This window comes from Diuraphis noxia, unplaced genomic scaffold, assembly GCF_037042655.1.
Source record: "Diuraphis noxia isolate RWA-SAM2 unplaced genomic scaffold, SU_Dnox_SAM2 contig0001, whole genome shotgun sequence".
NCBI classification, from domain to species: Eukaryota; Metazoa; Arthropoda; class Insecta; order Hemiptera; family Aphididae; genus Diuraphis; species Diuraphis noxia.
This window is the reverse complement of record NW_028301711.1, coordinates 96,877,059-96,893,654: the sequence shown is the minus strand read 5'-3', so window position 1 is coordinate 96,893,654 and position 16,596 is coordinate 96,877,059. Positions and strand designations below refer to the sequence as shown.

At 29.5% G+C, this 16,596-nt stretch overlaps 1 protein-coding gene, 1 long non-coding RNA gene and 1 pseudogene across 2 annotated transcripts in view; all 3 read left to right on the top strand.

The window, feature by feature from the left end:
• The window catches only part of LOC149062579 (uncharacterized), a 28,294-nt gene that overhangs the window by 10,589 nt on the left and 1,109 nt on the right, over nt 1-16,596 (top strand). The window lies entirely within an intron of this gene.
• On the top strand, nt 4,688-9,003 carry LOC149062581 (uncharacterized). The gene is made up of 4 exons (XR_016190144.1): nt 4,688-5,012; nt 5,215-5,307; nt 7,499-7,608; nt 8,390-9,003. It is a non-coding gene; the product is annotated as an uncharacterized LOC149062581 (long non-coding RNA).
• On the top strand, nt 14,447-15,305 carry LOC149062580 (uncharacterized; annotated as a pseudogene).

The window sequence follows — 16,596 nt, the reverse complement described above, 5'->3', positions numbered from 1 at the left end:
AAAATATGTCAGCCAGATAAATAAGTATCTGATAAATAGATTACCTAACCTAACCAATATCATGAGGTCTTATATTGATTTTTTCAAGTAATTTTCAAGATTTTGTGAACAGAAAAAAATATTTTGGGAAAATGTAAGCATTTTATATCATTTTTCAAATCAATACAATAGCCTATATCCACTATTAAAATAGCTTATTTGAATACTATGCTTTTGATATAACTGTTAAGACACGGAGTTTTGAGTAACTAAAATACAATGATTTTACTAAACTTAACAGGTGACACTTAAATTTGTGTACATAATACACATAAATTGTATTGTTATAAGTATACGTACAATTTATAAAAGGTTAATGTATATTATTATCTATTATAAATAATTAATAAAATTATAATTTAACAATTATATTTCTCTATAAAACATTCCCGTTATACATATTCCGTCGTTAATTCTCCATCTGATGTCTACCAGGCCCTTAGATAGATCCAAAACAAAATGGTTTTTAGCTGGTTTTGACTTAATCCTGAATTGTTGGGATTGGTAAAGCTTGGTAACCCTGTCAAAAAATCAGATGAAATATGGAAGACCATCCCTAAAAACACCACCTTCAGATAAACGATTGACCCTTCAGAATAAAATGATCATAAATCGCAACAGGGATGAGACTAATCATCAACCAGAATAAGCAACCCTAACTAAAATAATATGATTTGGACAGATAACAAAACTAATGACGTAGATTTTGGAAACCTCAGAGCCAGAGGCAGTAAGTGGTGTACTTTCCAAATATTATCATTAATGTCTGCAGATTAACAAAAAACTAAAACATTCATTTTTCTGTTAACATGATATGATAATTAAAATTAAAAGATTTTAAATTTTAATAGACTTGTCTAAACCATAAAACAAGAATACATTAATACAGATCTGAAAACATATCAATGATTAAGATATTATATTATAACATTAGGCAATGCAATAATTAAAAACTTCAACTTATTATTAACTACCTATTACAAGTGTTCAAAAATGTATACGTTGTTAAAAACTTAATATTATTATGTTGTGTCATTACATTGTTATTCAATAAATAATTGTTCACTATATTTAGTATGCGATTGTATATGAGATGATTTATTTAATATGATATTGTGATTTATCATACCTATTGGTAGGTTAATACAAGTGAAAGCTATTTTTCCGAAATATTGAGGACATTTTTTTTTTAAACAAATATTTATATTACAACATTATATAATATGATAGGTTAAGTCATATGTAATGTTATTAAAAATAAAAAATAAAAAAAAACAACGTAACGTTATGGTAACAATATAATGTTTTTTATTTAAGGACATTTTAAATTATACATTTTTCATATGCAATTTAATAAAATCCCAAAACTGAAAATTTATTTGGATAGAATAAAAATACAAAGTATTATTATACACTTATATTACCTTAAGCATGTAAAATTAAGAAAGACTTTTCGTTGATGCAATGTGATGTTATTTGATAACATAATTTTTTAATGGTTTCACAAGTAAGAAAAATAAATGGTTAGAATGTATAGCAGTAGGTTTTTATTTTAATAGTAGGTAAATAAATTGTTATTTTATTTTCGATTGTAGGTATTTAGGTTCAAGACAGTCTATTTGCGGTTATGGATATGTAGTATACCTATCTCTCTATGGTACACAAAATAACCGATGAACAATTAATACTATTTTGAATAACTTTATTAAACATAAAACAAACACACACAAATACGGGTCTCTATGAATCGCTTACAAACATATATCGTCTCTTACTCGAAACCCACACTGTCCCTCTACTGTGGTACTTACGTCCTTAAATATTATTTTACAAAGTGCTGCCTCAGCTCATTTGCTTCATTGGCCTAATGCTAAAAGAAGTAATATTTTGTCTATTATTATTAGTTGGCAAATGCCACATACAACAGATATTTTGATGGTTTATGAGAGTAATATTATTTTTAATTTTCAGTTTTTCGATTCATATTGGAATAAATCCCGAAACAGAATGAAATTCACTTGAATAAAATACAAACTGCAATACATTTATGCTGCAGAATGTAAATATTAAGAAAACTAATGCATAATTTATGTATCCATCATAATATGATTATTTGTTTATCAAGCATATACATATTTAAATGGTTGTTTATACAATCAAGCAAAATAAATGCTCGACTCGTAGCAGTGTAGCATCGACGTTTTTATTTTTAATGATCGAATGGATTTTTAATGGTGAACTATTATTTTCTTTTTGAGTTTTATAGGTTATCGATGGTAAATTTACGGTTATCGTTATTTTTTTTTTAACAAGCCTATTACATCGCATAGTAGATTTTCTCGCAGTTATATGTTTGTGTGTGTACATTCCGTATTCAAATAACTTTCAATGCAAAACTTGAGAAACGGCAACAGCCTATAAAATTATATATACCGATATAAATCAATAGGTACCTACAAATAATCGTTTACAGAGATGAAGATTTCACGATACATAAAAAGGTTTAACGGCTTTTTAGTATACATTGTCACTTGTTTTCTCAGTTACGTATCGATTAGATTTTAAATCGAGACATTTTGAAATGATTCCAAATGGCAAACATTGATTCAAATAAATCAACATAAACAACTATCTTTATATATTGTTTTAAGTTTCGAATCAGTTCAATGAATTTTGTTTTCCAATGATGAATAGAGTGTGTATTTTTTTAAATTTAAATTTAATATTTTTTCACGTGGATGACATTAACTTTTGGAGCAATACAATTGCTTCGATAATCAACATCGACCATGATTTATTGTAGCACATTAGTAGGATAATATAGAGTTCTAGATCTCCTCCCCCTTAAATTTTACATGTAAAAACATAAGCTCCTCTGTATAGGCAATTCGTAGTACAGGTTCCTCCCAAACTTATTTTAATTACTCAATATAGGCGATCAGTAACACACATAAACTCGTCAGTTGTCACAGCTGCCACCCGATCCGACACAAGGCTGACATAAATTTTACCCCTTCCCTTCTATTTCCCTATATGAAAGAAATTTAACCAGTCATTTGTTCGTTCATGGCACACACAAACACACAAATTCGCACATTTAAACATTCCATTATATCCCTACTGTATGCGCCCAACATTATGGACTCTCAAAGGACCACTCGGTAATGCCCGAGAACAGTGAGCCGTGCCAAAACCGGCCAATTCTAAATTTAAACGCCGAGTAAATGGCGTGTAGGCAATCAAATATATTTACGCCTTATTTACGAGTGTAAATTGCGAATAGGCAACTTTCTGCGCACGACGATGACACGGAGGAACGGGAAGGAATATATATATATATATATATATATATATCACAAGGGAAGTAGGATGATACAAGTTATTTTAATGGGTCGAGGGGCCCTGTGGTCGATCCGGTCTGGTGCAATAACCATAGGAGGGAACTACCAATATGGGGCAGCTTAAAATTACTTATAACTAAGGCAGGTGCGAGCGGGCTGGTGGGCTGATGACTGGTACGACTGGACGACCGGGGCTGTCTCTCACACTTCCCACAATGGGTGCTGGCGGACTTACGCGGAACAGAGAGCGACTGGTACGACTGGACGATCGGGGTGGCCTCTTACACAACCCACAATAGGTGCTGGTAGACTTACGCGGAACAGACAGCGACCATAGATGACGGGTGAATAGTGAACTCCCAGTACGTAGACCCGAAATCGATGGTGTCGCAGGACGGTTGAGTGAGTTGGTGAGCAGTGGGGCCCAACCATCAGTCACACATTTATGACCAGAAAGAAATAATAAACAAACTCACTCAACTGTTGCAGACGTCGTTGTTTTATTTAATATGAAATATAACGAGAATTGGATTTGTGTTCGCGTCGCAATGACGTCGAGTAACAACAAAAAAATGGTGCTAATAATAATAAGAATGTGTAACGACGAAAGTTGTTTACATGTTATTGAGAAAAACAAAAAAAAAGGGGGCGCTATTAGAGCGACCGTTTACAAAAAAAAAAAATATATATATATATATATATATGTATATGTATAACATAATATTAATATGAAAAAATAAACAAGGGCGTTGGCCGCAGATAAAAAACATAATAAGAAAAAATCAGTAATACGAAAGATATGAAATATGATAATAAACATATTAAATACAAGAAATTATGCAGCAAAGGGCCGACCAATAATTAAATAATATAATAGGAAACAAAGAGAATAAATATCTAGATAGTATAATAATATTAATAATTATACAATTAAAACATAACGGACGAAGTGGAGTGAAGGAGACGGGGAAAACGTAAATAGGACGGTGTCGTCAACCATATCGACGCGACGATAAGCAATTACCTTTCGGCGCGAACACCTACCATACTTTCTCGCGCCTTTACCTCATTAACCGTCTGTACGACTACACAACTATAGAGATTAGATATATGTCCCGAGTATTGTAGGTGATTACCAGACAAAAATTAGTGCATTAAGTAAAACAAAGTCTGTCTGTGTATTACCGTCTATGTGTCTTGTCGTGAATTTAAAGTGTTTACAAATATTTTACAAGCATTACAAGAATTAAATTATTTATTTTTCTTAAGCAAACACCGTAGTTAGTTTTTCTCCACTAGTACTGATATTGTGCTAATAAGTCACATAGATAAATATTAATTTCAAACGGTGATTTAAAGTACAATATATTTTACTATACTTCATTATCTATCTATTCGTTGAAGTCTAAAGTCTCGTTTCGCGAGTTCAACTAGTGTTCTTCAGTTTTAAACGTAATCATGTTTTCGTATAGTAATTAGTAATGTGATAAAACCTTTATATTGATTAAAATCCTACACAGACATGCAAAGTCGCACGATGTATCCAATACGATTTGTTGCAGTACCTACCTATATGCTCAGAAATATTCACACGAAAAGATAACCTCATCAGACATAGCAAGGAAAAACACCGTAAGTATTATTTTTTTACAATATCTACACAGTTGTATTAGATAAGATATATAAAATCAAGGCTATGTATATCATGTTTAATTATTACAATAAAACATATTATATACGTTGTACTATCTAAAAAAAAAAATATAATAAAAGTGTAAACATAGTGTATGGTTTTTTTCAAGTAGGTATACAATAATAATTATACTATTTCTAGAATCAAATATTGTAATCCAGAAACAACCAACCATAACCAAGCGAGAAATTTAAGATTTTTTTACGCCGGCTGAAAACATTTACGATTATAATGGTAAATATCTCGTTCATAACTGTACATTACCTAGGTACTTAAAATACTTAATAAAAATATAACAATAATTCATGTATAATTTTATCGATGATTTAATTAAAAATAAAAACGTTGCCTTATTTCGAAATTTTTTAAATAAAACTAAAATTTTTTAGTCATAAAACCATACCTAAACAAAATATAATCGTCTTAATGAAAACACATTTAAACATATGGAAAAATTGTATACATTTTTAATAAAAATAGGTAAGAATATCTGAAGTTGTAAAAAATCAAGGTAAAATATCATAATTTAAATACAAAACAAAAAAAATATTATAGTTATACACTTTAATAATATACATAAAACAGCATGTTAGTAAAATAAATTGTTAAATAATTATTATAAATTCATATTATTTAATTTATTATTCATTCATATTATCAAGTATAAACATTGATATTTTCGATAAATACATTTATCTATATACAAATATAATATAAAATAAAAATATCTTATTTTTCTATGAAAATATTTCCACATTTAATATTATTTCTAATAAAAACATAGATCTATATATTATCTAAAAGTCTTAATAACGGTATTTAAAAAATACACAATCCAGACAAGAACATAACTTAAAGATATATAAAACTTTATCTTCAGTTCATAAACCTATCTTCTCATATAAGTCATGTAATGTATATTATAATTTCATGAAGTTTTATGAAACGTACTCAACTATATATAAAATATTCCAATGCATATAAACCACCTTATCGATATTCAAGCTATATAAAAACACTAATCTCTTTCATAACCCATTTACATTTTTTTTTTTATGAGCAATACAATAGTAAATTTTTTTCAGTTCAATCTCATAATGATCATAAGCGTCCATATCATACGGAAAATTCTAATAAATCGGTAAATGTTAAAAGTCACGCATGAACATCGTCAATACTCATGGTTTTGTAAAGAGCCTTAAGACAGACACATCGCTCTCAAATAAAATCTATTGTTACTACATGAAAAATACAGATAATTTGACCAACTACAGTAGTTTTCTAGAAATTTCAAAAAGAGACTTAATACATCTACGTAAACCACTATCGGCAAAACATCCAATCAAATGTAATTTAAAAGTATAATATAGTGATTTGTATCTAAAAATTTACGTGGTGCTGTTGGCTGACGTGTTCGAAAATTAAAGAGACATGTGCTTTTCTACATACAATTTAGACACTGTTTTCTACTATACGGCTTCGGGTTTTAGTTTTGACTGTATAAAATAATATAACATAATATAATATAATATAATATAATATAATATAATATAATATAATATAGTATAATATAATACACCAAAGTCAAACTAGAATTGCTTTCTGATTATGACACCCACTTATTCATTGAAAAATCAATCCGCGGCGGCCTCACACCAGCAAGTATGAGGTACGCTAAAGCTAATAATGAGAAGAATATAGATTATGACTCTACAAAGTCCAAATCATGGATAGTTTATCAAGATTGTAACAACTTATACGGCTGGAAAATGTCGCAGTACATGCCGTACGGGGACTTTAATTGGGTTCAGCCGAAGTTAGACGGATTAGATCTTGATGCTTTGACACCGACCTCAGATATAGGCAGAGTGTACGAGGTAGACATATCATACCCTAATGAATTCCATGATTTACATAACGATCTCCCATTTTTCCCACCACTTCATTAAAAAAAAAATTAATTATGTAATCTACTATCGCAACCTACAGCAAACCATAGCAAATGGATTAATTTGGAAAAAGTGCACAGAGTTCTCGAGTTTAGACAATCGGCTTGGCTTGCAAAATATATACGATTATTTACCGAAATGAGAAATAAAGCTGTCATGGAGTTTGAGAAAGAATTTTTCAAACTCTTAAACAATGCCATTCTTGGTAAGACCATGGAATCGTTGAGGAGACGTTTTAAGATGGAGCTAGTGTCTTGTCCAAAAAGACTACAAAAACTAATCAATAAACAAATATTCAAACATTGTATTAAGTACAACGAAAATCTAACTGCTGTTTCGATGGTTAATAAGATTATAATGTTTTGCAAGCCAATATATATATAGGTATCTATTACACACACACGCACAAATGTTGTATTATTTTTATTTTTATTAATTATTTCTAATTAATATTTATTTATTATTTTTTATTTTAGGTTTTGCAGTACTAGATGTAAGTTAAGTCGTTGATTTACGAGTATCATTATGGTACTATGAAGAGTCATTTCGGAGACAAAATCAACCTCATGTACCTATACAGATACAGGTAAATTATTATTTTTGTACACATTTTTCTATTACAAAAAATATAATAGATTATTTATGTTTATGGTTATTTGAATTTTTATTTTTAAATTCATTGATATATTATATTAAGACTGATGACTTTTATAAAGCTTTGAAGAACAAAGCGAACTTATTGGACCGTATGGATAGTTCAGATTTACCACAAGACCACCTATGCTATATAGCTGAACTAAAAAGATTCCTGGGTTGTTTTCCGATCGGAAGGACAACCAATTAATGAGTTTATAGCCCTACGAGCAATATCGTATGCTTACATTTTGAACAACAAGGAGAAAATTAAGGCAAAATGCGTTCGAGGGCATGTAGTTAAAAATCATATGACTTTCACAGAGATCATTTGGATTGCCTGTTCGCTGATGACGAAAAAGATAACTCTAAACTGTATAATAGGGAAAATGTATCCATCAGATCGTTCAATCATAAGATACGAACAATTAAATCCAAAAAACTATGCTTCAACCGATAAGATGATAAGCGGATAGTACAAACTAATAGAATACATACCTACACTCATGGGCATTTTAAATTCGATTGTAAATTGTATTTAAAAAAAAATTATATACATAAATATATTATATTTGTAAATGTTTAGGTTAAGATTTTTTAATTTGTGAAATATCTCTGTTGGCTATGTGCGTGTGCGTTAGCATTGACGCCAGCAGCCTAGACTCTTCCGACTGATACCAACAAGGAAAGCACTAAATACAAATTAATTATACAATTGAGTTTATTACATACAGGAGAGCATATTATATTGATACAACTACAAGGGGAGTACAACAAAATCCAAACCACTCCGGAGCTGGACGAGGACTTCGCTGATCTGCTAGTTGTCTGATCTGACGGGGGCCGATCTGCCGGTGACGCTAAATTACTGGTTTGTCTGATCTGACGGGTGGCCGATCTGCCGGTGACACTGAACTGTAGTCTCTTCTAGCAAGTATGGCGCAAACGATTGGAATGGATAAAAAGAAACTGAAATATACAGTCATGCGTGTGAGACGCTTGTATATCAAGAAGACAGAAAACAACGTGGATCACGTATAACCACAATAAAGCCTTATATCAAAGGTACAGAACCGCCAGGAAAAGTGGCAAAAACGATAGTGATTAGAATTCAATAGGTGCGACGGAGCGTCGGCGGCCGAACATCAACGGCCATTTGGGCGGCCCAATCATATGACCGACAGCAGAATCAGTGTCGGCAACATCAGGTACTTAAATCCTGAAAATGGTGGCAATTCGAATGTGCGCCGTGCTCGAACAATCTCTGTAGATATTAAATTGTTTTTGTAATGAAGTCTTTTATCATAATAATTCAAATCTTTTTATTATATTATTATTATTATCGACATATTTTCTTTTCTCACATGTATGATTGTTTAGTATTTGCATTCAATTAACTTTGAATTAACCTACATTGTAAAGGTATGATGGAAAAATAAGAATATACTGTCATAGTGTCATGGTAGCATATATAATGCTAAATGCATGTGTTTAAATTTCAAAACCTTACTATGGAATTCTGAAATTCGTATTGTTTAATATCAGTAAAATATATAATATAATGTGTGTGTGTGTATATATATATTATATACATACACAATAGATGTACTAAGAATAAAAATACTGAGTTAATCGAATATAAGTTCTTTAGTATTAATCATTAGTCAAAATTATATTAAGAAAAACATAGGTACGTAGGTCAGAAATTTCACAATTTTAATAAATATATATAAAATTATCATAAATTTTATAAAAACATCTCTACGATTAACATTACTTTGACAAATTCGTATGAAAATATCTTAAATTCATTTAATAGCTATATGGCTATTAAAAACATAAACGGATAATATGGTTATTTATTAAATGTATTTATAGAATGTAAAGTTATCTGCTATATAACTGAAATAGTACACATATTATTATACTTTATAGTTCATTGGTGTTTATATTCACCCCATTATTCAGTATTGGCATTATTATAATAAATATATACCTCTATATTACCTAAATCATTGTTTTTATATGAAAAAATACTCAAATTTCATATTATTCCTAATGGTTTAGATGGGTAGGTACACTCATCTTAAGATTTTTATTAAATTATATACAAATGACGTAATTCAGGCAAGTGAATATATTAAACTTACATTAAGCATAAATTCACGTTTAAGTTTAATTATGAATCAAAGTAAAAATTTAATATTTTACATAAAATCAAAGCTTAGTTTGGGTTAGGTACTAACCTAGAAAAAAAATGAAATGCCATGGTAAAATCAACCTCATTTATACAGATACAGGTAAATTATTGTTATTATTTTTCAATATTTCTATTACAGACATTATATATAATTTTTATTAGATTCACTGATATATTATATTAAGACTAACGATTATGTAAAATATCATAATTGTGATATAAAACATCTATAATTCGCTTAACTTAGACAAATTTATATGAACATATCTTAAATCCATTAAAACATTTGCCATATTTAGCTATATTGCTATTAAATTACACATATAATTAGATTTTATTAAGTACATTGTAACGTCACAAGAATTTTGGGCCTCTTATAGTATACATACTTTTCCCTAAGCCTGTTATATTATTCCATGGGTTCCTCATTATTATTATAGAAGGCAAGCGTGCGATAATATTATAAACAACAAATAGCATTATTATGTAACATATTCCCACCCGATCTCCTCACATAGCAGTGTTGGTTCGCTCGACTTGCAGCCAGGCGGCGGTTAGGTATAATATCTTCCCGCAACAACAATACACTGACCTTCCCGGCTGCATCCTAATTCAATCCCCAGAACCTTTTTTCATACCAATTACGTCACAGTTAAAAAAAAGGTATATACTAATTCCGTCCTTAATCATTTTTATAATTTAGTTTTAATAATTTGAATAGTTATTGTTATTATATAAAATGCATTAAAAAAATTATATAAGTATTCATAATATTTACATTTTCATAAGTCAATCGTAATTATATATATAAAAAAAATTCTGTATAATACTAAATATAATAAATAGTTTATATAAATATGGATGTCATAAAATGCATTTAAAAAATATAAGTATAAGTCAAACTGTCATATTATTAATAGTCAAAAAGCATAAATATTTACAAATTTGTATTTGGATTGAATTTATAGGATATATTTGGTTTTACAAATTCCAATTGTGATATTTGACTGGAACTGTATTCATAATTTTTTTCTTTGGTTAATATAGGTTTCCTTCGTTTTATAGTACTTCTTAGTTTGATGTAGGAATCTTGTCGAACGTATTTCAAAGCTTCTATAAATTGATAAATATTTGAGTGGGCATGATAAAACATTCCTGTTTTCGCCGCAACCGCTCCTGTTATGAGGTGGGCGTCTGCGACTTGCACCTAAATTGGAAGGCTGCTAAAGGATAGTGAACATATATGGTATACGATTGAAATATAAAACAATATCTTTATTTATAATACCTCTAAATATATATTAATTATGATAATATGAAACAACCTTTACTCACCAGTGATGGCCAATCTACTGGGTGGTAATACATAAAAATATGTATTATAAACTAATACAAATAATATAATATACTATACAAGGGAGACAATTGCTCTTACAAGAAGTAATACAAAACAAGGGAAACAGGATAACCTCCGGACTTCGGCCACTACCACTGAAACCACGAGGTACCGAACTGGAAGGATGACGAACTGTCTGGATACAACCAAAAAGAGGTGCGAACTGCACGTTGCGTGAAACGAAGATCTTCCGGCGATGAACGATGCGTATGACGAATATCACGCATTATAAAACATTACATATTAGTATTAAAGAACTTAAATTGCTGAACTGCAGAGAGCATACAATGCGTTTTGTGTTTACGAATGGTAACAAGTAACAACAGAACTATATGCACATACTAACGACGCCATCTGTACACACACACACACACATCCATATAGCGGGAGCCGGCCGCTGTCCAAGCTGGAACGGGGGAGAGTGGAAGTAGCGTCCTCGCCCAGTATGACCAACCTCACATATGCTGAGCTAGCAGGGCGTTCTTGCTTGGTTCACAAACAATTCGATTGAATTTAGAATGGAATGATTCACAGTTATTCGTGGTACGTAAAGTACTATGTGAAAATTCAGCCCATATACGAGGTGGAAAAGTAGATTCAGGTGAAATATAATTATCAACTAAGTAATCCAAAAATAAATCAACTTTTTCATCAACTGGTTTGATTTCCATCAGATCAAAAGCAAAAAAATCACTTACTTCATCTGGTGTTAAAAATAATAATAACACTTTTTTTTAGAACATATTAGCATCATATTATAAGCTTTTAAGAACCTAATAATCTGATCTTTAGTTATTATAAAAACTTAATTATTACAAATTTAGTTTTCTTACCAATTTTATATATGCTTTGCATTGTTTTTGAATACACTTCCATCGTTCAATATTGTTACTTAACTTTTTGTGAAAACAAAATTTAAATTCATTTTTAATAATTAAAATTGTAGTTTTTTCACTGTAGGTACCTACATATATTGTATATCATTCATTTTTAATATATATTAAATGGTACGGAGAGTGGAGACGCGCAAATAACGACTTAAAAGTTTATTTGGTTCAATAGCTGAAATAATATTACCTTTATTTCTAAATAATATGATATTGTTATTTATTCGATTTGACACGGGACGGAATTGGTATATCTTTAAACTGAATTTGTATATTTGGGACGGAACTCGGATGCAGCAACCTTCCCCACTCAACAACCAGGGCGGAACTCCGACGCCGGCGGCTAGCCATTCACATAGATATTAAACATATGGATACGGCATTCCTTTATACATTCTACATAACACTGTTTAGGCCAAGTTCAGAAACGAAGGTTCTCACTCGTACACATCTGTGTGACAAGGAAAGTAAAACTCTAGTGAGAGAGAGAAAACATAATAATATGTACATAATAATCAAGGTTTATAGATAATAAAGGTTGCCTCATAGTTACGTAAACAAAGCATTCCCCCCATCCCCCTGCAGCGTCTTATTACACATGACGTCATCCGTAGGAGAGTTTCGCGGGCGGCCGTGGTGTCGTATATTCATGCAATGCCTAATATTCATACTTACGAACTTACGGCTATACTTGTTTGCTAATTAATGTGAATTTGTGATTTATACTTGTTTATTATTATGTTATTAGTGTACTTACCTATAATAGTATAATATCTTAATCATATATTAAAATATTTTCTATTTAAGATACTTCAAACCTGTAGTATTATACTATGATGTAATATGTATTCAAAGAATACTATTCATAATATACTTAATACAATAAATTTATAATTTAATTGTTGACTTATTATAAACAATTGTAATTATTACTAAATTATTATTACTTTAAATTCATTGTATATTTATAAATCATTATATTAATATAGGTAAACTAATTTTTAAAGTATTCAGTTTTCTCATGAATGAGAAATATATTCCAAATCATAATCAAAGTCAGAATCAATAATATTATTATTTATTAGCAATATATTATAATACATAATTTTACAAATAAAACTTATTTGATAGGTGCTTCTAAAACATTAATGTTTTAATACGCATATAATATAATAAACAGTTTATTAACATTACATTTTTTGTTTTTATACATATTTTGCAAGATAGTTTATACATTTAATTACATATTTTAGTAAATTTAAACAATGAAAAATAAAAAAATATTTTAATCATTATTATTCAGGTAGATTAGGACAGTGAAAATGAGGCAGTAGAAAGGTTATTAAAAAAAAAGAAAATGATTTTCAACTGAACTGTAATTGCACAAAAATATAAACCTATAAATAACCTATGAAATGTTTCAACCGACATGCAGCAAAATAAATAAATTAAGAAAATTAATGACTTGAATTGATTGTATAAGTATTAACTTATACATATTTCAGTCTCAATTTAAAACATTAATTTTCTTAATTTATTTATTTTGCTTAATTGAGCTTTTGCTTTTCTTTTTTTAGCTAGTGATACTGCATGTTGGTTGAAATATTTCATACGGATCAACAACCTTTGTTTGACATAAGACTGAATTACAGGTTTATATTTTTGTGTAAATGCAGTTCTGTTGAAAATCCTATCTGTTAGTCTTTTAACTACTCCTGATCCTTTAGGAATAAGTTGCTATGTCATTTTTTAAATAACCTTTCTACTCTAAAAAGGTTAGTTTTGAAGTTCTTAATGAGTGTTTTTTTGAATTTGTAGACATAATAAAATATATTCCACATCCATTACTTTAATATCAATAGTCATTCACTAAGTCCCGTCGCCAACGAATTGTCACACCTTTTTTTTTTCACGCAACCTCTAACCATGCAAACGTCTGCCGTTAAGTCTGCTGAATCTATCAAACATCACCATCCGAACCGAATATTTTTTTTTGGTTTCAACGTCTACCCCGTCAACATGATGGCCTAGGAGCCACGATGGGGCTCTGGGCGTCCCACTATCAACCATCTACGACGGTTTGCTAAAGCCATAACCGATGCAGATGAGCCGAGTCAACCACGTGCGTGTCGACAGCCAGAGGCCAGCCCATCCCAGCCATCGGTTAATCGCATTTGGACTACTACGGGAGGGCCCGAACCAAAACCGTTTTTATTATTTGATAATGAAAACAATACCAATCGAATAATTGTTTTTGCATCTCTAGAAGGGATGTTAGAGTTATCAAAATCGGTCAAATGGTGTATGGATGGAACATTTTTTACTTGTCCTAAAGAATTTTATCAAGTATACATAATTCATGCATGTATTAAAAACACATCGTTTCCGTGTGTTTATGCTTTATTACAAAGAAAAACTAAAGATATCTACGTTGAACTTTTATCAACACTTAGAAGTATGTTGTCTGAGTTGAAATTAAAAACTATAAGTATTGACTTTGAACAATCCATGATTCAAGCTATTGAATTAGAATTTGTCGACGTTAATATTCAATGTTGTTATTATCATCTTTCTCAAAGTATTTGGCGTAAAGTTCAAAACATAGGACTAGCTACAAAATATAAAGAAAATGAAAATGTTCGTCAAATAGTTGGCATGTTGAAAGGTTTAGCTTTATTGCCTCTGAAATATGTTAAGAAAGGTATGTAATATTATATATTATGTTAATAATATTATTACCATTACTTCTATTATAATTTATAATATATATTTTGTTGTATTTATTGGTTAGCTATGTCTGTGCTGTATGATTTATCAAATTACCTCAATGATCCAGATATTGATGAACTATTGTTGTACTTTGATAGAACATACTTCAATGGAACTTACAAGAGAACTAATACAAAATCAAATGGTATGTCATTATGGCGGTCTTCACCGATATTTCCACCTTATTTATGGAATGTACATAATGCTACAAAGAACAATACAGGTAGAACAAATAATTTAAGTGAAGGTTTCAATAATAAATTTAAAAGTTTGATAAGAACTCAGCATCCAAATATTTGGATGTTCATTGAAGCACTTCAGAGATCAAATTCACTAGCAAATATTAAATTATTAAATATTCAAACGGGTACAGTTTTTACAAAAAAAAAAGAATAAATATGAAAAAAGACTAAAAAATATGTGTTTAGGAATAACCAATGAATCAGAAATGAAGAATTTTTTACAAACTGTATCATTTTTATGTCGACATTTTTAGTTATTAATTATATTTTGTTTATACAATCTTTTTTTTATTTTTAAGTCGGATTTTTAGTTACTATTATTAATATATTATTTAATGTTTATACAATCCTTTTTTATTTTTATGTCGGATTTTTTGCCAGTTGTATTGTACTATATTATATTATTTAGACAATCTATTCAAAATTATATTTTTACTTAACTTTTTTAAATATTATTCATTATTTTTTTATTGAAATTAAGGTTAGAGACTTTTTAGTTAACGTACAGTTTTTACAAAAATAAAAAAAATAAATAAGAACAAAAGCTAAAAAATATGTGTTAAAGATAATAATTTTATATTCGAAGGTAAATAATAGAAAAAAATACGGGGGGAAAATGTCCGCATCCAAAAATTTATCGGGGGAAAATGTCCTACTACGCCGAAAACAGGCGGGGGGAAAATGTCTGGATACCAGTCCACACGTGGTGCGGCTGTTAGGTCACCGTTTTGAGTGTTCCCCTAACGGTGGGTGGTTTATGGTGACCTAAAAAATCCCATACTCTCACAACATTTATAAATATTATGTAAATACTATGACAATTATATGCTTACTTTTTCCTGTTAAATTCTAATAGGTACATAGCTATCTAAGTTCGAAATATAAGCAACGATACATTTCACCAATAAAATCAGTCTAATGCAAACAGATACATTTTTATTTTAAATTTATTTCATCATTCAGTTTCATTAATTGTTATATTATTCAATATTATAACCAAGTATGATTAATTTGATGATTATTTTATCTAATACAACTGTGTAGGTATTGCCAAAAAATTTTATATTATATTTGTATATAGATAAATGTATTTATCGAAAATATCAATGTTTATATTTGATAATATGAATGAATAAAAAAATAAATAATATAAATTGATTTCAATAAAATAAATAAAAATCAATAAAATCACAACAAGACACATAAGACGGTAATACACTGACAGACTTTGTTTTACTTAATGCACTAATTTTTGTCTGGTAATCACCTACAATACTCGGACATGTCTCAGATATGGTGTGTAGTCGTACAGACGGTTAATGAGTTAAAGGCGCGAGAAAGTATGGTAGGGATAAAATGGAATGTTTATACTATTGTATGACTTATGTGTTTGCTTAAAAAAAAAAAAATTAATTTTTATAATACTTGTAAAATATTTCCAAACACA